Below are 24,229 nucleotides of genomic sequence, written 5' to 3'. Positions count from 1 at the left end.
TTAAATAACTACATTTCTGTTCTTCTGTGCAATTGATCATATTAATATTACAATCAGCTGAAGAAGTCATAAGAGCAACGTCAAATCCCAGATGCACTGACCATGAAACTAGGCAAGTTATGTGTCCTTTCTGAGTTTCAATGTGTTAATCTATAAATGTGGATAGTTTCTTCATAGGGTTGCTGTCATAATTTAACAAGCTTACATATTGCCTAGTACACAGTAAAAATTTAGTAAATGATGGAGTAAAAAATGTAGCTATTTATATTAGTAATAGTAGCAGCTGCCATTTAAATAGTACCTTCTGTGTCGGGCACATTATATACATTATTTATAATCCTTACAGAAACATGACGGTTAATACTTCTTTTACTGAGGCAGAAACTGAGGCTCAGAGAGGTTATATAACTTGTTCAAGTTCTACCTACACAGCTACATAGGGTAGAGCTGAGATTAGAATCCAAGCCCTGTTTGGCCTTGATGAAGTAAGAGGGACCAGATTTCTCTTTCACCTTAAGCAACTAGAAGATTGGACAAAATATACAAAACAACTAATTTCAGACATTGAACAAGAGTCAGTGCAAGACTAACTCATGAGAAAAGGAAAACTAATGAGGCATGCCCCATGACTGCCCTGGTTTTTTGCCGGGAGGCCCACCCCAGACCAAAGAGCAGAGAGGGGTATCCTCAACAGAGCGTGGAAATCTCACTGAGATTGAAGTTCAGGGAGTCTGAACCAGGTGGTGGTTGTGGGGAAACTCTGTATATTTCAGAGAAGAGGGAGCTCTGTAGAAAAAGAGTTCCAGGAATCCATAAAGGGTTCCTCACGAGTCTTTGCTGGGTCCCAAGATGTGCATATACAGAGTGAATCTCCATGATGTTATGAAAAAATGACCAGGGAGCTGTGAACTGCACATTCTTAGGGCTCACACAGGGCTAGGAATCATTTGAACTCCCACCTCCAAAGTGGAAGTCTGCATTGATCATTCAGGGCATTTGGTAGAGAATCCAGAAGGGCCATGCCTTAGTGGTGGGGTTAAACCACCCTAGACTCATTCTAACAAAAATTTAAAATAAATCTCAAAAGGATCAAGCTGAACAACAACAACAACAAAATTGACTGCCTGCTATATAAAGTCCAACTCTCTTTAAAGGAAGACAACAAAATCCAGATATTCAACAATGTATAATTCACAATCCAGTAAAAGTTATTAGACATACAAAGAAGTAGAAAATTATGGGCCAAAGTCAAAGCCCACACTCTTGCTGCCTCTACAGAAGTCTCATTTACATAATAAAGTTTAGCATTGTGCAAATATATTATTAGACAAAAGCAGTAGCCAAGAGTGACATTCCTAGAAAGGAGGGGCAGGAAGAGGGTGTTTAGCCATGGGCAGAAGAAGGACTGATTGACACAGAACAGAACAATGACCTGAAGGAAATTCAGACACGAACACTGAGAGGAGTTGGATTAAAGGATCCCATCTACATTAGAGGACGATCTGGAGGGAGAGGGGAGGCAGAGATCATTAACTGGCTTTCTGCTTCTGAAATGCTAGGACAGGTTATTTGAATGTGATTCATGATCCCAACAATTGATGCACCAAGTCAGAGACTAAAATTAAAATAAATAAATAAATAACGCTATTATACCTGGACCTGGAAGCTTAGGACTTGCCTGGTCTATTGGGTGACCAGTTTTGAGGTCACTGCTTCCCTAATATTAGGTCCCTATAAGACAGCAAAACATATAATGAAGCCAAAATGCATACTTGAGAAGTCACTCTGTGCTCGGCTCTATGCTAATCACCTTTAGGAGCAAAGGGAGAGAGAGAAGGCTCACCAGCTCTTAAGAAGTTTATGGTTTAAAAGAGAAGTTAGATACCTGAACATCTCCTGGACTGAATACAAGCTCCTCAAGGGAGAAACTGTGACCTTCATGGTGTATGTTTAATGATTTTCCCAGGACTCTGTGTGGAAAGGTGCTCAGGAACTGGCTGTTCAATTAATAAGTAAAACATACTCATATAGATCCTGGTTTATAAAGAAATTTAGACACACACTATCTTATTTAATCTTCATCATGCCTCTGTGAGGTGGATAGTATCAACTCCATCTTACAGGTGAGGGAACTGAGGCTCACAGAAGGAGGGGACATGTCCAAGGTCATGCAGTAGCAGTGGCAGAATCCCAGCCCAGTGCCCCATTCACTACCCTGTCTGTCTCCTCCTGGATCCACTAACAGCAGTATCAGATTCTACATCTACTGCGTTTCCATCTACAATGTACACAAGGGAGTTTGGTTTCATCCCTTATTGCTGGTGGGAGTTGAGCTATGTCTTAGTATTTATATTGCTTTTTCACTTAAAATACAAAAAACAAAATGTCACCAAGCTCTCTTAAAACACACTGACACTGACCCCATCTATCCCAGCAGTGTAGAAATGAAAAATGACATTACCGAGGTCTCAGTGAAGGCTATCTTTATGGATGTGTCCCCCGACCTGGTATCAACTCAATTGCATTCAGCATTTCTGCTGACCACAGGGAAATGCAAAATGGGCATTCTATTTGCACACTAATTTTACTGAGCCCCTGTGTCTTCATAAAATGATAACGTGGGGCTAATAAAAATCAAGCATCTCGGGTGCTAATATAAGCAAATGTTGACGCAGGCAGGTAACAAATTGCTTTGTCATTTAGGAGGCCGTAAAAGAGCATTATAATCATCTTTAGGCAAAATGGATGGGTCTCCTTTGCTTAGCTTTTAACTTTCATTTGCAAAATCAATTTAAGGTAATGTAGCAGCTCTGAGGTGGTGTGACATGGGACTTCCGCTCCCACCCCAATCCTGTTACCAAATCCTCAGACTCGTGCAAAGCCAAGTAAACATATTCTTGGTGGAGACAGCAGGGATGATGAAGGAAGTATGCTTGAACAAAGCCAGGTGGCGAAGAAGCCGAACAATGAGCCCAAGAAAAACATATAAGGGAGGGTAAAGCTGGAGGCCTTGGAGGGAGGCATACTCAGGGGTACAGGGCACCCTCAAGTAGAACCAGGACAGCCATACTGGGCTCCCCAGTTAACAGAAGGTGTTTGCAGTCAACTGTATTTTGTGTAGCATCCCAACTCACACACACACACACACACACACACACACAAACACACGAGCACTCCTTTGATAGAGGGATAATGTCCCTCTATCAGCCACCATTTCCTTGTTCATAAAATATTTCTTAAGCACCTATTAGGTGGCCAGGCACTAGCTATTATTATCTTCATTTTACAGAAAACCAAGGCCAATAGACATTAAGTGACTTGCCCACAGCTAAAGGCTGGCAGAGCCAGAGTCCCCACCCAGGCTGTCTGACTCCACCTGTGTTCTTCCTCTATGCTTCTCTGCCTCTTGTGAAGGAGGACAATGACATTATCCAGCTCCAATAGCAACTAAGTCGTATTTATTCAGTACTTACTCTGTGCCAAGCACTTTACATGTATGATCATAATTTTCACAGCAACCCAATGAAACATCTACGATTCTTACCTCTAATTTTTAGGAAACTGAGTTCTGGCAAGGTTAAGTGACTTGTCTAAACCTGCATAAGTAGCAAATGTTGGGGGGGGGGGGGGCGGCCAGGATTAAACCTACGTCTTTTTGAGTCTCAAATATACGCTCTTAACCACTGTGCCATATCGCCTCTTGGAGATTAAATGGGGTCCTTGTGGTGGTTTTAAAAAATACATCCACAAATTCTTCATTAATCTCCTCTTTTCAAGAGGTGAACTCCCTCCCTCCCCTTCAGCTTGGGGTGGCCTTAGACACTTGCCCTAACAAATAGCTTGCTACAGAGGTGATGGTGCTTGGCTTTTGATATTAGGCTATAAAAAGACAGTGGCTTCCATCGTGGATGTACTTTCTCTCTCTCTGTCTCATCACTCACTAGTATGGCTGCCTTGACTTGCGGACACTCAGGCAGCCTGTGGAGAGGTCCCCCTGGTGAGGACCGTCCCGCCTCAGATGACTGCAGCCCTGGCCCACAGCTTACTGCAACCTCGTGAGAGACCCTGGGCCAGAGCCAGCCAGCTAAGCTGCTCCCACATTCCTGACCCACAGATACAAAGAGATAATAAATGTTTGTTGTTTTAAAAATGCTGAATTCTAGAGTACTGTGCTAGGCAGTAATAGATAACTAATTAATCCCACTGGCGATGGCTGCACTTCCCCTAGCTGACTGTAGAACTTAAGAAACTTTGCATCTCATCTGTTGATGCTGAGCCTGAGTGAGGACCAGAGCCACAACCTTGGTGTCAGGATGGAGGGAAAGCCTCCATCGATCTGGTCAATTGTCCGTGCAGTGGACCTGTGGTTGGCGGAGGTACCAGCCAAGATGCCAAGAGGCCCCAGAGAGCACCAGCTGGGCCCTCTGAGGACACAATTCTCCCAGAAGTTTACACGGTCAGTTTTGTTTCCCTGTCTCTCCTGACAATAACTTGTCACAGGGAGTGAGGTATTCTGTGCAGGAAGAAGGGGTGGGGACCTGGGAGGGGAATATGGAATGTTACAATAGAAGGATTTTTTTTTTTTTTTAACAGAGAAGACTTTTTCATTTTCTTGACTGCATGACCCCTGAAGGCATCACGAAGTCAGGAAAATGCCCTCCTGTTGGTTTCCATACCGGACCAGGTGCAGTCTTGCCTATCACACTCTGGGGCCTGAACAGGTCCACAGTGCTACCAAGCTGGAGAAAAGGAAATCCTGGAAGCAACAACAGCACGCTCTGGACCAGAGCAGCCCTGTCACCGGCCTCCCTGTGTTGGCACCATCCTTGCCAGCCCATCCTCTGCCCAGCCACCAAAGAGGCCTTTCCAAAACGCAAATGGCAGCACACCACTCCCTCTGCTTACAACCCATCGGCAGCGCTCTGCCGTCCTCCTCCGGGCAAGCCCAGCCTCCTGCATCTGGCATCGCCCCTGTCTCTGGTAGCTGGCGGCCCCCTCGCCCCTCCAGCCCCTTCCACAGGCCCCAGCCTCAGCTACTCTCGGCAGCTCCGCAAGCACGAATGTTCTCCCCACACCTCCACGCCTGGGTACGTGCTTGTCTCTCTGTCTAGAATGCCAGCCCCCAGTTAATCTGTCTGGCTCACTCCTGCTTAGCCTTCTAGACTGCTCGGCTGTGCCTCCCCTGAGAGGGGAGGGAAGAAACTAATATTCCTCCAGGACTGGTCCTAGGCCACCCCTGGTATTACTGTTGTGTTGTATCTGATTTCATCAGCAGAACAATTCTGTAGTTTTCCCTACAAAATACATCACGTTAAAGGTAGTATGAGGAAATCACTCTGTTGCCGATACTGACAATAAAGAGGGAATAGGAGCTGTGAATTGTATAAGAACATGCTCTGGGTGCAGGATTTCTTGTATGTGATTTTATGAGAAAATGTAGGTTTAGGAGGCATCGATAGAGCTTTCTTGAAGGCATTGGAGAACCAGTGAATGTATCTGGGTAGAGATGAGACTTGCTGAAAGCAAAAACACCAAGGGCTGGCTCAGCCCAGGAGACTGAGGGTGAATTCAATGGGAGAGGAGAGCTGGATGGGGGAGACTGGGCAGGACATTGGTCCCTGGGTTTCTTCTGCTCCCTGAGGGGGTCAAATGGAAAGCCTGCTGGCTTCCTGGGCAGATAGACCAGGACTCATATCCCGGACCCGTAGATGACTGGCTGTGAGGCCTTGAGCAAGTTCCTTACACATTCGGAGCCTCAGTTCCCTGTAAAATGAGAATAATAATGCCCAGCTCACAAGGTAAACCTTACGTCAGAGATGTTCTGCCCCTGCCCCATGGCTTTGCCTATAATTGCACGTCCCATTTACTGAGCCAAAAGCCCTGGGAATAGACGTGGTCGCAGGGGGACTCTGTGTGGGTCCCTGCGCTGTGCACCGTAGGCTGAATCTCTAGCTTCTACCCACAGGTGCCCGAGCACCCCTTCCCCCACCACACGTGACAATCAAAAGTAGCTCGGACATCACTAAACATGCCATGTCTACTCAGAGGCGAAATAGCCCCTGGTTGAATATTCTATAAACCTCTATAAAATATGCTACTTTATTCAGACTGGCCTTGTCACTATCTTCTCGAGCAAACCTTCGATTTCTTAGACTGTGCTGTCCCAACCCCTCCAAAAAGCCTTTCCAGAAACCTCCAGACCACAGCGCCCTCACCCTCCTCTGAACTCAGAGTTCAATCTGGACCCCTCATATGGTCATAAATCATTTGCTGCCTCGTTCAGGCAGGACCGAAGGCCACAGCTCAGATTTGCTCTGCCTAATGCCCAGCACCTGGGCCTCTGGGCCACCTCGAGAAAACAGCGGTGTCAGCAAAGTTTATTTTCAGTTCTCCCGCCCCCTCGTCCCGCCGCCCTCGGGGTCACAGTCCCTCAGCGAGGCTTGGACCTCCCAGGGCCTAAAATCTCGCATCCGCCAGGTACACTCATCCATGTGGCAGGGTTAGGGAATGAATGGTCTACCCTTGATGAGATGGGAGAAGAGAACAGATTTCTCTTGAAAAGAGTGTGCTCCTGACAGACAAACGCTCCTGACAGGAGATGAAGCATTAATTCTGGAATTTCAGGCCTCTGGGAACGGAGCCTCTGCCTCTCTGGTATACCTCATGTGTCTACCACATATTAAAACCACTTTTTGGCTTTAAAAAGCAGTGAGGATAGAGGCCAGAAGAACTGCAAAGCCTGAGGAATCGCCAAGTGGAACGGACTCACTGTGAAGATGAAGGGAGAGGCCCAGAAGGGACAAGTGACTTGTCAGAGGCCACAGAGCAGGAGAGTGGTCAAGCCAGGTCTGGAACCCAGGGCATAGAGCTCCAACGTCCAAGCAGCCACGTCTCACGTCACTGGGCTGCCTTGGGCGATGTCCCTGCAGGCTGGTGCTTGGAGAGTGCCCAGGGGATGCCTGCCAGGGCTGTGAAGGAAGCCGAATGGCGATGGGCCTGAGATACAGAGGGCTAGGGCTAGTCGTTGCCTTGTCAGTCACAGGGGCAGCGCCCCTCGGCCAGGCTGCCCTGCTGGGCTTGGCGCCTCTAAAGCCTGCGTGGGCTGGGACTCTGGGCCTGGAGAAGGTAGGCAGGCAGCCTTCCGGGGCGGGGGGAGGGTGGCTGTAGGCTGACGGCAAGAGGGCTCTTCCCGCCACGACCTGTCTTGACCCCAGCACCCTCCAAGCTCCTGCAGAAAGTCAGAATCAGAGCCACCCTCTCAGAGAACCTAGTGAGGTCATGTCTCCTGGGAAACAGGCTGGGAGAGGCCGAGATTGCCGTGCAGGAGCTTTACCGGGGATTGCTCTCTGCAACTCTTGTGAGAGGTGAGTTAAGCAGGATTGAGACAGTCTCAACAGCGACTTTAATCAATCCCATGGGGCGCTCCAGGCCAGGAGGGCCCTGCATACCTGTTCCAGGAGGTGACGGACTAGCTCTGTATCCTGCACGGCCCCGCTACTGGATGTGGGTGGCCCACAGGCCTGGGGCGGAGCCTCGGGAAAGCCGGCTTCCTTCAGCTGAGGTAGTTTCCAGGGAGAAACTCAGCTGTGAGCTGTCAGGTACCAGCACTGCTGGGAACTGGGGGAATTAATTGGTCCTGAAGGGCGATCGCGGTGGTGCACACAGCACCTGCTACACCAGCCTTCAGCTGAGGCAGCCCAGGAGAGCAGGGCAGATCTGAGGCCGAAAAGACAAGGCCGGGGATGAAGGACTTTGTTTTTTAGTTCAATTCTATATGTATTTTCTAACACTGACCATATACCACACTTCGGGCTGGCCCCTGGGGACGTAGAGAGGAAGCAGACACTCTCCCTGCTATCCAGGGGCTCAAAGACTAGCGAAGAAGAAAACTCAAGCCTGGTTTTGCGGTAATAAACTTGAATTGTGGAGTCGGACAGAAGAAGGGTTAAATCCAAATCCTGCCACACATGACCTTGAGCTCTGAGATTGTTCCTTTCCTCACCTGCAAAGTGAGGATAATGATATCAACCTCACAGGGGCCTTGTAAGAACTGAGACAATGCATTGGGTCTGTGCCCATGACATGACACACAGAATGTGTTCAGAAATGGTATCTTGCAGACACTTAGAAGTCACTTGGTCCAACTGCCTGATCTTACAGATGCAGAAACTGAGGTCACTAGACTCTAAGCAACACTAGAGCCATGACTTTGCCTGTCTTTTTCACAAATTGTATTCCCAGTGCCTAGCACACAGAAGGAGCTCAATAAGTCCTCGTGAAATAGTCATAGAGCACTTATTGCCCTTTGGTTGTGTGAGCGCATCAGGCTAGAACTGAGTGCCCAGGCTTTTCCTAACACGTGCTCTGCCTTCCATCTCTCCCAGCCTCCAGAAGTTTCTCACCAGGTTCAGTTTCAGACTTATCAGCAAATGCAAATTGAATTACGAGGTGCCCTTTTGCAACAAGGGCAACGAAAAGTTTCCCCAGAAAAAGAGGGCGAGAAGAGGTGAAAGCTAGGATGAAAGTCGAAGACAATACATTCTAATCAAACTTGATAAATATGTAAATTAAAGCAGCTAAACAGTTGGCTTTGACAAATGACTTCTCCGGAACGGAATTTTCCAGGCTGAAAGGAGAGAGTTCAGCCTGCCTGCTAGTTGCGGTCAGAGCCCTCTCCTGCTTTCCCAGCCATGCGGGCTGATGGGGCAGGCACTGGCATGCTTAGAGGCGGAGCAGAGAACTAGTCCTTCTTTGAATGGATGACATTTACTGAGCATCTGCTAGCTGCTAGGCAAGCCTCCCTCAACCCTGTGAGGGCAGAGAATCCCTGTCTCGTTGAGAAGGAAGCCAGGGTCAGGGCGAGTAAGGGCCAGATTCACCAGCCTCCCAAGCCTGGTGTCGCTGAGGGGCCAAAGCAACCAGCTGTTGAGAATGTAAATTCAATCCCTCCAGTGGTTTTATTGCGCTCTGGGGGTCTGAACAACTGAAAAGTTCGTGCCTTTCAGTCTTTTCTCCCCTACAGGACCTGGCACAGTGGTAGTGTTCAGAAAAGAGCTTTCCTTAACCTGTTACCTAGCTCCAGACGGACCTCTTCCCTCTGACAGCCCCCATCTCTGTTTCTCCATCTGTAAAATTAGCCCTTGGAGTCGGCCCTGCTGAAGGCCCAGACAGTATGGAGCAGAAAGGAGCGGTCAGACTGCAGATTCTCTGCAAAATACAAGACAATTGTCATTGTAACCTCTAAATTTTGGGGTGGGGGAGGTTATTACATAGCAATAGATAACCAGAATCATTGCCATGACATTGATGAAGCTAATGGGTTACAGTATAGCCCTCAGCTGAGAGGTAGTTGAAAGGAACAGGCTTTGAGCGGTTCCTGGGTGTCAGGCACTTTCCATACATTATGATCCAGGTCTCACCAGGTCCCGGGAGAAGTGTATTGTTTTCCTCATATTACAGACAAGAAATCTGAGGTTAAGTGCTTTGCCCAGGGCCACCCAGCTAGCAAGAGTTACGCTGGAATTTGAATCCAGTCTTTCTATCCCCTGAGACCAGTCTTTCTCCTGACACCTCCAAGGGGGAAAGCTCATTCCCCAGCTATACCAGATAAAAGATTTGTTCTGCGTGTAAACGTGGGCAGGCACACGCACGCATCTGCTTCTGACTCAAACTCCTACAAATTCCTCAGTTTCTGTACAAAGTTATCAGAGTTGAGGTATACACAGAAATTCAAGTTGAATGGTTTGCAGCCTTGGAAAGACGCTATTCATACAATTTCCCCAAACAGAGAACCAATATTTATGAGCGCTTGGAATGCTTCAGGAAAAGAGTTTCCCGGTAGGGCTGGGAGTAATGTGATCCAGGCCCTGAGCCGAAGATCTGTCTTGCCTGGTGCTGGAGGAATTTAGATTTGAAGAGTATTCTTTCTTTCCTATTGAGATCTTCATTGACTTGTATAAAAATACCACTTTCAATCTCAAATCCCCACTGGCATCTTCATATAAGCACCGAAAATGCTACTGGGCTTTGGAGATTTCATTTAATGAAGGAAAAGTATTTCTATTAAAGAGTGAAATTTTTTTTTTTCTCTCCACACAACATCTTCAGAGGAGCCAGGGAAGCTGGATTGTTCCGGGCTCTGAGAAAATGAACCAACCCACGCCTCACCCATGATGTGGTCACACAGACTATGGAAGGCAAGGAAGGGTCAGTAATGAGGGGAAAATAAGAGCAATTATAATAAACTCCCATGTCCCCATGATCTTACAGTTGATGAGGCGCTTTGGCACTCAGTAGGGAGATATTTCTGTTGCCACTGCCCTTGTACACTAACAGCTAATCTAGGCTCTGACCTGCCTGTCCTCTGTCCACCCCACTCTCACCTCTACCCTCTCTCACCACCTCTTCACACAGGGGTTCAAACTAGCTTCTCCGCCTTGTCTAGAGAGCTGCCCTGGGTTCTGTGGACCTGGCTCCTTACCCTTCAGGTCTCTTCTCATGAGAATGGTAGCTCCATGGTGGCAGGAACTTTGTCTTAGTAACTTCTATGGACCCAGGTCTAAGGTGGTACCTGCAGATACACATGCTGACTGCATATTTATCGAGTCAATAAGTACAGCCAACAGGCATTGAGGGATGTGTGCCGGGGAGGGTGAGCACCAAAGGAAGAAGACAGAAGACATGGTTGGGGTCAGCAGATTGTCCAAGGTCATCCAGGTGGTAAGTGGTGAGAACAGAGTGGACCCCAGTCTGATGAATGGTAAAACCTGTGTCCCTTCACCCTGAGGCTCTTGTCCCTCACCAAGTGCAAGGGTGCGAGCAGGACCTTATGTGTGGCTGTGCCTGTTTTCCGATTCTGTCTCTGTCTCTCACTAGCTGTGTGGTCTTGGGAAAGTCACTCACTCGACTTCTGGAAGCCTCAGTCTCCTTATCCATAAAATGGGAATAATAATAATATTCATCTTATTGGGTAGTTGTGAGGACTAAATGAGCTAAAAAAAAGCACTAACAGTGCTTGTCACAAGGTAAACCCTCAATTAACATTTACTATTCCTAATCATTCAATAAAGATTTCTAGACCTCCCAGACACACCCTTCCCACTCCCAGGCAGAGTCAGGCGCTCTCTGTTCTGTTCCCTCCTCGCCCCTTCCGCTATTACAGACATTGCCTGGCAGTACCATAGTAATTTGCTTCTCTTTCCCTCTCGCCTTTCCCCTTCGGTGACTCTCAGCTTTTGGGGGGCAGAAGCCCTGTCTTGTTCATCTCTTTCTGGCATTCATTTCCTTTGTCTGAGACACAGAAGGGCATTTTGACATAGTTGTTTTGATGCAAGAGTTTTGAAATGGCTACATTTAAATGTAAAACTGCTTTTGAAAATTACCAGGTACTGTGTGAAGCAGCCCCCCACACCCACACAGCCGTGCATGTCTGACCTCCACTGACCTTCACTCCCAACAACTCCTCACTGCCCCTGCCTCCTTCCTGGCCAGCTTGACTGGGAGCCCACCCTAAGCCCAGCCTCTCCCCTCCCTGAGCCCCCTGCCAGAGGGAGGTCAGGGATGGGGAAGTTCTGGGATGAGGGGAGGTAGCCTGAAATATCTCCTGGGCACATTGTTTGGTAATGTTTATTAAAAAGCTGAAGGTGCAATGCTTTGTTTTCCCGGCTGTGTCAAAACGTTCCCATTTCAAAACACTTGTGTCAGAGCAGCAGAATCAATGTGGCTGAAACAAAAGGACTGTGTCAAAACGATATGAACTGAGCAAGGAAGCCACCTGGCATGTAGCAGTCCTCAATCATGGATTTAAAACATACACCACTGTAAGTGGACTAACAAGCAATCAGCTACACTTAACACCAACTCTCCCTGTAGTAATTCCTTTTTGTTCTAGTGAGGATGTTTCCACCACCATAAGGATCAGAGACGTTTAGGATGCTGCCTGACGTCACACAGCAGAGATGATTAGAGCTGAGTATGGTCCAATTAGTCTCCCCCATTTTACAGCCAAGGTGCCAAGAGAGAAAGCGACTTGAGCAAGGTCTCACAGTGAATTGGATTTTCATGTTAGGTCAGAAACATGCGATCAGTTCTTGGATAACTTCTCCACGCTGTACACTAAATTCTGGACCACTGCATCACCACTGAGCGCATGGCACGCTCTCAACAGAACAGAACAGAGACCACGGGCAGGCTGCTAAAGCCCTAGGCATGCTGCTTGAAAATTGGATTGGCCAAGTTCTCTGTAAAAGAAGCTTTAGTGTCCGACCGGGCAGGTTGTCACTATCCCATTAGCCGGGCAGTCCAGTGGAGCAGTGAGGCCTGGGTGGCCCAGGTGTGCAGGCAGGAAGGGCAAGCTGCTGCAGTATGGGGCACAAGTGAAGAGCTATTTGTATCTGTTTCCATAATTGATATTTCTGCAGCTGGTGAAAGAATAAATCCCTGTTAACCTGGGTAAGGAAATTATATATCCCTACTGTCTTCATGGTTTCATGATTCAGGCTAAATAGAGTCTTTCTTGAATAAAATAAATTATAAAAACTTAATTTACAAGAACTTATTTCCAGTGGGTGTTTTATGTTAAATGCTCCTAGGATAAGGCCTCTAGGATAAACCTGGACTCTGTGCACAAATTCTGCCTCAGGCTATCCCTGGGGCACATGGACTGGAGTTGGGCAGACCCGGATTTGAAGCTGTTTAACCAAGTTGCTGAACCACGGTTTCATCAAAGGCTAAGTGAGGAAAGGTGTGTAAGTCATGGGCGCTCCACAAAAGTAGCCTCTGTTATTACTGAGTTCAGAAGGCTTCAGTTCCACCTTCTGATAGACCCTTTCCTCTAGGAAGGCCCGGGCCTGAAGGTGCTGTCGGAGCACGTGCGGGCTGAGAAGAGGAGAAGCGATTTAGCATAGAGGTTACAAGTAGGGACTCGGGACCAACCAGAGCAGTGCCTCCACCACTCTCTGAGTGTGTGACCTTGGGCAAGTTACTTCACCTCTCTGTGCCTCAGTCTTCTCCTCTGTAAAGTGGGCTCATAGTGGACCATTTTCCTAGTCATGCTCTGAGGAGGAAATAAGTTGGTAATTTCTAAAGCACTTGGAACAGCATCCTAGTGTTTATACAAATCTTGTGTAAATACGTGGTTGCTAAATAAAATAAGTACTGACTAGTGATACCCATTCAAGTGCTCAGGGTCTGCAGAGGGATATGCTCATCTTGGGACCCTTCCTTGTGACATACATAGGCTCATACATACATAGGCAAGAAACACATTTAATTCTTGATTCTCAGCCCTGGCCGCATGTTAGAACCACCTGGGGAGTTTTTAAGAAATCATAATGCACAACGCCCCCACTCCCACCCCTGCACCCCTTCTCCAACCAAGATCGTGGCGGGGGCTCAAGCAAATTATTCTTCCCACGTGCAGGCACAACTGAGAACCCCTGGCCCAGTGTGAGCCAGGGCCAGGCTCTCTACTCCCTGGGTCTTGGTCTTCTTACTACATCATCTGTAGTAAGAGGGGGTAGGGCTAGGTGGTCTCTCTTTTCCCCCTCCAGGCCGAAAAGACTGTGATCCTGGAGGTTTGGAGGACCCAGGAACTGGCTCGAGATGGCTCTGATTAGACCACATTGGTCTTAACATCAAGGAGAGGATGCTGAGGTGAGCGGACAAGAAAACATGCATACATCAAGCAGATAATTTCTTGCAGACACAGTCCCTTCCTGGGAACAGGACAAGAAGTACTAAGATAATGGTGGTGCCGCCTCTCTGGGAACTCACAAAGCTTAGAGCAAACAGATTGGATGTATAACAGAAATGGAAGCCATGTGCATGAGGAGAAGTAAGAAAGGCATTTTCAAAGGATGAAGGAGGAGGACTAATATATTTGCAATCAGTGGCATAGAGGGGTTCAAATGCATGCACACCAGGAGACATAAAGAAAGAGCATCCTGGGAGGGCAGGAGAAGAGAAAGGGAGATCATGGTAGCTGAGCATCTGATCTGTGCAGGCAACGGGGGGGCATGTTATCATCTAATCTCATTCCATCTGGGCAGCCTCCCAGCGGGCAGGTGTCTGATCCCCATCCTACAGACCCCACAGGTGGCAAGCAGCAGTGCCAGGATAAAAACCCAGGTCACTGACTCCAAAACCCTGCACTCTTTCCCCTCCGGCTTGGTGCCTCACTTATCCAGAGCTTCCTGTCCTCGTAACCTCACGTACCCAGATCCCAACAAAGAGCCAGAATGAAGCAGAAAAGGACTGAAAACGACCCAAATCCAGAGGCACAGCCCCACATTAAAGGTCCTCAGGAGAACCTGTTGGGGACACTGAATGATAGGGAGATTCTCTCGATTTCTGGGGAAAAGGGACGAAGTGTACCTTTTGAGAGCTGGTATGAGCACAGAGTGAATCAGGAGGGGAACTGGCAAAGCCCCACAGAGAGTCTGGGGCCCTCCCAGGACACGTTCTTGATTGCCTGGCACTATGAACACATCGAAAGGAAGCAGGCGTCAGCTGGCCGTGGGCTGTGTGCCTGCAGAGCTCTGCACGGCAGTGCCAACCCAACCCAGCCCGTCTCTGGCAGGGAGAGGGCAGCCTGACAGCACTGAGATGTGCGGCCCGCTCAGCGCAGCCAGCGCCACGGTGGGGTTAGGGTGGCCGCAGCTGCGGTATCTGCCCTTACCCATCCCGGGCCCCTCCCTCCCTCCCTCCTCACCTCGGCACTCAGCCAGCTGCCTTCTGGAGGTCATTCAGCATCCCCCCAGCTCCCCTGGTCCCCGCCACAAAGTGCCAGGGCTGAGCGCTAGAGACAACCAGAGGATGCAGTCAAGGGGCTGCTCTCCAGAGACTTACCATCTAAGAACCAGGTACTATTTAAAAAAAAAAATTGGAAGCAAAGTTTGTTTTGGAGGTCCTGTGGCTGAGAAGAGTACGCTTAGCTGTCTGGAGAGTTCCACAAAGATGGGTGCTGGGCTGGAGGCATGAGGTGTCCCCAAGGTGTTCCCAGACAAGCCAGGACCGTGGGGTAAGTGCCTCCCCCAGACCAGCTCCCTCACTCGGGGCAGGTTCAGAGCACGATCACAGCCCAGCTGTGGACTGAGCTGACCAGGGCCGGGCTGGGATCTTCTCCCTCCCCGCAGCCCACCCCTCTCTCTGGTTCTGAGGGTGACATGAAGGTCCTACATGGCAGGGGGTGCACCCTCTCCTCCCTGGCGCGTAGTAGGTGCTCCACGTGGGAATGTTGGAGTGGATGGACAAGCTGCTTCCTCACTTTAAAGCTCTGCATTCAGACAGCACCCATGTGACTGCCTGGCCTCCGGAAGAACTGGGACTCGCTTTTTAATGGTGCTAACGTGGCAGTAACGAGGTGGTAAATGTCTGTCTGTCTCCCAGCCTCTAGCAAGGCCATATTCTCCGCTCCCCGTGTTCCCCACTGCATCCTTTCAAAGCCCTTCTCTTTAATGCCGAGTGGAGGAGTTCCAGACAGCTATTTGCATTTTCAATTCTAGAAATCATTAATATTTTACAACGGCCAGCACCATGGTTTATTAACACACTTACATTTCCTACCTGCTACTGTTAAAGGGAAACTTTCTATTTGAGAAATATTCCAAGATGGGGTGATGTTGCAACTTTTGTTCAAATTCTGCTCTCAGTTCCCCGCTCTCAGGAGCTCAGTCGGGGAGACGGATCTGTAAGTGGAGAAGGAGGATTTCGAGGGACCGCTGTGTGGACTGAGGGACACACACGGGCCGGGAGCCCAGAGGAGACCCAGGCACAGCCTGGGCGGGTGGAGTCAGGCTTCTCAGAGGAGGGCTGCCGGTTCCAGGGGAATGTTTCTGTGGAGTGAGAGAATCAGAAGACCTGTGCTTAGACATGGCCCTTCTGATTACTTTTAGTCACGTGGCAATAGGCTGAGGTTAAGATCAAGGGTCTTTGAGCCAGGCAGGCCTGGGTTCAAATCCCAGCTCTGCCACCTCTAGCTGTGTGGCACTAATGATAACTAATAGCTTTCGAGCATTTCCTGGGTGTCAGGAGAGGGCAGCCTTTGTGCGCCTGTTCAGTGCAACCGGCACTACAGAGGGGGTGACCTCGCTGGGTGGCCGCAGCTGTGGGACCGGACCCTGCCCATCTCCTCTCTCCTCCCTCCCGCCTCACCTCTGCATTCACCAGTGTATGCTATTTCCTTTGAAACTCACAACCACCCTATGGGGTCATTCCTGCATACTCATTTCATAGAATAAGAGACTAAGAATCAGAGAGGTTGAATCATTCACTGCAGACCACAGGGTTGGCTGGTCAGGATTTGATCCCTGAGCTTCAGGGCAATTAAACACTGAGCTCTTCTGCCTCTCACTGCAGAGGTGGGCGTGAGGATTAAAGCCGGCGGCACACGGTGGGCGCTCAGTAAGGTAGCTGCTGTTGTCGTCCATTGTCTCCAAAGCCCAGCTCAGGAATCCCTCCTTCACTAAGCGCCCCTGATGTCTCTGGCCAGAGGACCCTAGGTGTCCCTGGCTCACAGTCAGTCCCCAGTATCACTGCCATCCCTCTGTGCCATTGTCACCTCCTCCTTTCTGTCCACTCCTAGCAACTCTCACCATTCTTGGCACAGGGGAAGGTTGCAGTCAGTGTTTGCTACATGGATTGAGAGAGAACAATATTAACCACACCAATTCCCAGCAGAAAATGTTTGCCAAAGATCTGTAGCCTGGACACAGCAATATCAAAATGACACAGCTATAAATTGCTTTCAGATTCAAACTGGAAAGGTGAACTTTGACCCTGTCAAAAAAATAAGAACAAATTAAATTGAAACACAAAGCCACTTCCCTTGTTCGAGGGCTCTGGATTTCCAATTAACCTGCAGCAGGATTCCGAAGGCTGCAGGGGATCGGGAAGATGGTGTCTGTTACCTTGCGAACGGAGCAGAACTCAGGAGAGAGCTTTTTGTTCATTGGTTCGTTTGTTTGTTTTCTTTTCTGGGATGTATTGCGCTTCTTGTGGTTTAGGTCCTTAGATGAGAGCGATCCCAGACGATTAGAAAAAAATAATTGCTAGAAGCTGACCTTGTACAAAAGAACCCACAACAAAACAGCCCTCACCCTCCCTGTCCCAGAGAGAAGCAGCTCAACCCCAGCAAGTTAGAAGCACCGGACTGAATTTCAGCAGCACTAGCTGAAAGGTGAGGCTCCCTTTTCGGGAGGCTGAGGGTAGAGGGGCCCCTGGAGCAGGTGCTACCACTTAACTCAGAGTCTTGGCGAGGCGGCTTTGGGGTTTTGACAGCCAAGCCTCTGAAATATTGATACGGAGACAAGGGTGAATGACAGGGAACTCATTCAGGCCAAAGCGGGCAATCAGAGCACCTCCAAGCTGGGAAAGGGGACACCTGACACAAGACGAGCTGCAGCCGGGGGCAGAGGTTTTCCAGGAATCGCCGCCACACCTGCTGGTGTGGCCAGCCCACTGATCCCCAAACTTGAACGACAGAGAATCGCCTGGTGTACCTGCTACAATGACAGGTTCCTGGGTCCCCCTCCAGACTCACTGAATTTGAATCTCCAGCAAAGGGCCTGGGGATGGATATTTTTAAACCAATGACCTGGATGCTTCTTATGACCAGACAGTTTTGGAAATTAGTGATTTAGAGCGTGAACACTTTCCTTATTGGAGCCCCTGGGATACTGTCTGGCTTGGGCAAGTCACATCCCTTCTCTGAGCTTCCGTTCCCACGTCCATACAATGGGGGTGGGGATCCCTGCCTATCAGGGGTGTATTGTGTCTGAGGGAGAAATAAGGTGAGTCTGTCAGGTGTGTCGACAGGGCCTGGCCCCTAGGAGGCGTGCCGTGTGTGGGATGCCTGCCCTCGTCGGTGTGGGGGGCTGAAGTCCTCCGAACCAGCGCCTCCAGTGATGCCAAGAGACCTTCTTTTTATTCTCAAGTTTTTGGCTCACAGACACTGAGCTGCAGCCTCAGCTGCTCCCGCTTCCCAGGGGGCATCGTCACAGGCCCTGCCCCATCCCAGGAACCAGCGCCACAGGGCTCCAGAGCCTTCAGCGGTAGAGGATGTCAGGACACAGGCTTCCTTGGGGAGGCTCTGCTCAGAGAAGCCAGGGTGGAGGTGACCTCCCAAGTCCTTGACGGAATCAACTCAGGCTGACAGCTGATCTTCCAGATTTCCACTCCTCACTCCTGGGGCTCCTGCCAGGTCTCCTGATAATCCCAAAACAGTAGGTCCAGTCCAGGGACAGGGGCCCTCAGCTCAGAGTGGGGACTTAAGGAGGGAGTCCCCTCCCAGCTCATACCAGTCTGCCAAGAGACAGGCCTCACAGGGGGCAGGGGAAGGGATTCGTGGTCAGGAGACCAGGGTGAGGAGAGGCAGGCCATGGAGGGTGTGTCATGGGCTGAACTGTGTCCTGCAAATTTATCTGCTGAAGTTCTAACTAACTCCCAGTACCCCGGAATGTGGCTGTATTTGGAGACAGGTTGTTGAAGGAGTAATTAAGATCAAACGACATCTTATGAGTGGGCCCTAATCCAATATGACTGGTGTCCCTACGAGAAGAGGAGATTTGGACACAGGCAGGCCCAGGGGAAAGACCACAGGAAGGCAGAGAGAAGATGGCCATCTATGAGCCAAGGAGAGAAGCCTCAGGAAGACAACCTGGGCGACACCGTGATTTCAGATTTTGGGACTCGAGCACTGTGAGAAAAGAACCTTCTGTTGTGTAAGCCCCCGGGTGGTGGGGTTTGTACAGCAGGCAGCTGGGGCAGACTAAGACAGAGGGCCCCGGCTCTGGTGCCAGCTCCTTCCCCTGACTCCTACTTTGGGAAAGTCTCCCTCAGTTTTCTCATCTGTGAAAGAGGAAAACAGTATGTTTGACAAAAGGTTGTTAACATGGGCATAACCTGAAGAAGACAATCTAAGCATGGCATGCCTGGCTCTTACTAAGTGTGTGATATATGTTGTCTCCCCTCCCTGTTCAGCTGTGTCCTATAAACTGTCACCCCCATTTCATCACACAGGAAATGGGGATACAACCCTCATCTACCTCATTTAACAGAGCTGCTGGGAAGCCAGTGAGATAACTTATGTGACAGGTTCAAGAAGGTACAAAGCGCTTTACAGATGGGAGGAACCATTGCATCCAAGCAAAGTGGGACATCATCCTTCCTGAGAGACACTTTCAAACTGAGATCTGAAGTACAGAGCAGCGGAAAGAGCACTGGGTTTAGACACATAGGCTTTGGGTCCAAGCCCCAGCTCTGCCATTTCAGTGAACACATGGGCATGTCACTCAGCTTCAGGGTCCTGCCTATGAAACCGGGAGGAGGACAGCTGTGATGGAAGATGCTAGTACTTTCCATCCAAGCAGCCACCAAGTCCCAAGTGATTCCCTGTGCTTGCCCAACTCAAGAAGTTTTCCCTTCCGCTCCCAATAGCATTGTGCAAAATCGGTGCCAGAGGACTCACTCCAGTGTCTGGGAGAAGCTCTACTTATTACCCATCAGAATCCCCTTCTGATACAGACATCACACTCTTCTAAAAACCTAACATACAGCACGTGGGCACTGGCCCCCCTCAGCCTTCTACTGGGGTCACCAGCAGACTCGGGGTCCAGCTTCCTGCCACTCCACCCGCACAGCGGTGCAGCATCTCCTTCTAAATCACAGCTGACTGCTAGCTTCTCCCCACCGTCCAACGTGACTCAGAATCAGGACAAGGAAAAGTACTTGGGGATGAAGCTAAAAGCATAACAAGCAGAACATTTAAAAAAAAAAAAAAAAGGGACTCTTTCCAACAAGGCTCATCCAGGGGAGGCCGTGTGTAAGCGGGGTCTGGGTGAAGGGCTGGATTTTCCTTGAGGACCTGCCTATCTCTAGGTGGTCTGGCTCTATTAACAAGTAAAAACATTAGGTCGTCAGGGCTCGAACCACTGATCAGAAGGTGAGGTCAGAGCTTACGGACGAGCTTCAGGGAAAGAGCTCTGTAGTCACGTTCCTGTCAACAGCTGCTTTACCAAAACCACACTGGGTATAATTACTTCCTACTTTGCTGGGGTGGGGAGGGGGGATGAATGGGAAGAAGGCCTAACCCACCCGTCCAGTTTGAGGCAACCTTTTGCAAATCAAATAAGGAAGCCCTCATTGGCAGTCGTGGGATGTTCTAACGATGCCCAGAGAATGTACCCAGAGGAAAATCATTTTTCTGGCTCTGTAGGTACTCAGAGACCATTAGGTGGGCAGTTCCAGAGACCACGCCTCCTTACCCTGAAAGGGGGTAAGAAGAGATGGGGGGGAGATTTTCCTTCGTCTGCAGAGGGTCATCATCGTGACTGCAGGTGAAGGCTCACGGGTGGTGTCCGGCCTGTGTGCGTCCCCCAGAGCACTCCGAGACCTCTCTGGAGCCCTGAGTGGGGTTGGCTCCCGCTGTTGGGCCAAGCCTGTGAGGCCGGACACTGGTCAGGAGGTGGCCTGCCAGGAGGCCTGTGCTAGTGAAGAGTCCAAGGTGGGAGGGAGAGAAGAGGAAAAGAAGGCAGAGGCAAAGAAGGACGCGAAGCATCCCCCTGCCCACGGTCACAGCCACAGCCCTCACAGTAGCTGCAGCCTGAGTTCTGCCCTCATTTAACAGAGCTGCTGGGAAGCCAGCAAGATAACCTATGGGAGCTGGTTAGGGAGGAGGTCAGGGCAGGTGACGGACAGAGAGAGGTGGGAAGGCCCCCAGGGAGACAGAGGCAACCACAGGCAGACGGAGCCAAGGCAGAGAAGCAGACAAACGTGGAGAAGGTGACAGACATGCAGCAAAGGCACACAGAGAACAAGAGGAAGGGAGGAGAGTGTAAAGAAAAGGACGTGAGCCGGAGGAAAGGCCAGGGGAGCTGCCAACCCATTGGCTTCAATGAAAGATGTCAACCTGTGTGCAGAGACTGTGGGGTTGGGATGGAGCAGTGGTGCTTAATGGAGAGGAGAGGTGGAGGAGAAGGGCCCCGCGTGCGCTCCCGTCAGCGGGTGATGGGTCTGCGCTGCAGGCCGCGCCCTGTGCTGACACCACCCCAGCCTTGATGGAGGAAAGCAGCGGGAGAGGCTGTCCATGCAAATGAAATTCTCTCGTCCAGTCCTGTGATCTCAGGCTGGAGTGGTCGGTCTGCAGTGGAAAAAGTCCACAGACTGGGGTTTGAAACCCAGATCTGTTGATCAGTGGCTGTGTGATTTTAGGTCTATTTCTTCACCTCTCTGAGCCTCACTGTGCTCATGTGAATTAGGGGCACTAATGCCATCTGCTGCCTCTGTTCTCACGGAGAGTTTCTGATGATCGTGTTGGTGGGTGTGGTCTGTGAAGGCCCTTAGCCAGCACCTGCGGGCAGCTCTCCCCACTTTGGGGCCCTGCTGGTGCTGACCCTCCCGCCATGGCTGGCAGGTTCCTCTGAGGTCTGCTCAGGTGAGCCTCCCTGGTCACCCTCTACACGGCAGTATCCACCCTTCCCCCTATTTCCTGTCTTCTCCTCCATAGCACTCATCACCTCCTGAAGTGTGGGTGTTTATTTTCTTCCCCCCACTAGAATACAGGCTTCCTAAAGGCAGAGACTTCGCCATCTGATTTACTGCTGTAACCTCAAAACCTAGAACAGTAGGTACGGAATAAATACCTGTGGAAAGGAAAGAAGGAAGGGAGGGAGTGGGAGAGGGAGGAGAGCTTCACGCCCCTGCATGCATAAGGTGGCTCAGAGGACCAGGAGGAAATCAGTGTGTTTGGAAAAGATGATGGAGGTGAGGACCCCCCCGCCCCGCGCCCCACCCTACCAAACCCCACTGGTCCTTCTTGCGTGTGGGCTCTGGCGTTCTCTCTATTCTCAGGCCCACCTAAGCTTTTGGGCCTTCCCTCCCTCCTGCTTCCTGTGCTCCTGGCTCCCCTGAGGCCCTCTCCACGCATCCACCTTTCGGGCACCACTCTGGGCTCAAAATCCCTTCCTCTGTTCTACTGTTCCCTTTCCGGTCTTCAAGGCTTAGCTCCAGTCCTGCTTCATTCATTCATTTCACATCCATTCATTCAAATACTCAGTGCTGTTTGTTGCTGAGGGGGATGTTCTATGCAATCAGAACAGACTCTACGAGCTGAGAAACGAGACTGTGTTGTTATGGAGCTCATGGCTCCAGGAACCCAGAGTCCCCCAGTATTAGAAGACAATCCCCATTCTCCTTGCTTACACTGCCGATGAGACCTGAATGCTGCTGAGAAGCTGCCAGCACCCTAAACAGGTGGTGACACAAATTGCATTGCTGGGACTAAGGAAGTCATCAGTGTTGGACCGAAAGGGAGCAAGGAGGTCCTAGGTGGGGAATGGTCTGATTCAAGAGGCCCTGTGGGTCCTGGAAGAGCATTAGAGAGATATAGCATGATATCACTTATATGTGGAATCTAAAAAAAAAAAAGATACAGAAATATTTTGTAAACGTAAAGTTTAGACCAACTTGTTTTTAAAATGCAACGAAGTTATAGCTTTCAATTATGTTTATTTTTCTTATAAAATTTAAAACTTTTTTGGGGGGCCACAAAACCTGAATAGTGGAAAACTAACTTTTCACCATTAACCCTGATGAGTTTCCAAGAAGTTTACACAAACTACTACTATGCTATGCCCTGGAATGAATGACTTGGTCCTCAACTCACTCAGGCCCACCCATACCGGCAGACGCGCAAAGTCCACGAAATGCGTCGTTTTCAAAAAAAGAGCATTAGAGATCTCAGTAGTGATGCTAAAGTCATGTCTGTGTTATTGTCAAGGGACGGAGACACAGAGGGAGGGAGAGTCTGTGCATCTGTGGGGAGAGAGGGGGCACGAATGGGAGAGACTAGGCTCAAGGTGAAAGTTTCTGCTTTTGAGCCTCAGGCCCAGCTTTGCCCCATCCTAGGCAGTGGACGTCTAGGAGCCACTGGAATCTATGACATCAAGGCGAGATCCCCATTCAGAAACATGGGAATCCTCTGCCTGGCATGGAGCTCTTGTACAAGGGAAGCTGGCAATTGTATAACAGGAAAAGGACCTGGGCCCAGACGGCTGCAATACAAGGCACAGAGAGAAGGATGATATGCCTGAGAGGCCCTCCCGGCCACCTCAATCCCGAGTGACTCTACCCTTCCTTCCTTCCTTCCTTCCTTCCTTCTTTCCTCCCTCCCTCCCTCCTTCCCTTCCTTCCTTCCTCTTTTCTTTCCTTCGTCTCTTTCTTTTAATAAATATCTCTCAGTTATTAGGACTTGGGCAATCTCCAAAGAAGAGGGTAGCCAGAACTCACTGCAGCTGGGAGATGGGCATACTGCCCAATAAAGGGAATCCATTACACCATGTTAATAAGTTTTTTCTTTATCCTAAGGGTACTGCATGTGTTGGGATGAGGCTGCCTGTGATTTGAGGGGTGGAGGGGCTGATCAGATTTTTCTTTGGTAAAGACCACTCGTGCTGGGGAAGAGAGGCAACACCTGGTCCAGAAGGCCCTGAGACCCCACTCATCCCTCTGTGGCTGCATGGGCTGCACAGTTATACCTCTGTGCTGTGACTCGAGGTGTCCTTATTACGCTGTTAGCACCTCAAGGGCAGGAGAGCAGCGGGTCTGTGCGTATGCCATAGAGCCTGGCACCTGGTCCCAGCCTGAGACTCAGCGAGTGTTTGCTGACGAATGACTTCCTGCTTGTGGAACGAATGGAGCAGGTCACGGCCCACCTAGGTCCCAGCCTCCGAGACACGTGCTGCTTCCACTGAACGTGAGGTCCAGCCACTGCGTGCTGAGCCAGGAGACCAGGCTCAGTTTATGAACTCCTTACATTCCCAGACCACTTTGATTCAAGGGGAGGGGGGTGCATAGAAAGGCTCGGCTCAGTTACATGATAGATACAAAAATGGTGGCGTAGAAGCGGGCAACTTTCCCAACTTTTCACATTAAAACAGGAGAAAGATCAGGATTCACTGATAAGTCATCAGATGTCAGAGAAAGAAGGACCACTAGAGACCAACGCGTTCAAGCCCCCCTTTTCCAGGTGAGAAAACTGACTGCCAGGGTGGGGGGTGACTCTGGCTGAGGGTCCCACAATTGGTGGCAGATCACAGGGAAGGAGTTACTCTACACACATAAAATAAAACAGGGCAAAGATAGCAAAGCATCATTTGAACCTTATCAAGTGTTGAAACCTACCCTGAACAGATAGGAGCGTGAGCAGAGGTTAAAGCCAGGTTAACCAGGCTTC

The 24,229-nt window shown here is 49.8% G+C and overlaps 1 protein-coding gene across 1 annotated transcript in view; it reads right to left on the bottom strand.

The window, feature by feature from the left end:
* The window catches only part of AGBL4 (AGBL carboxypeptidase 4), a 1,388,494-nt gene that overhangs the window by 147,149 nt on the left and 1,217,116 nt on the right, over positions 1-24,229 (bottom strand). The gene's annotated exons all lie outside the window — the stretch shown is intronic.

The sequence above is a fragment of the Balaenoptera physalus genome, assembly GCF_965194825.1.
Source record: "Balaenoptera physalus genome assembly, chromosome: 1".
Lineage (NCBI taxonomy): Eukaryota > Metazoa > Chordata > Mammalia > Artiodactyla > Balaenopteridae > Balaenoptera > Balaenoptera physalus.
Note: the sequence above shows the minus strand (reverse complement) of the source record. Positions and strands in the feature narration are given on the sequence as shown.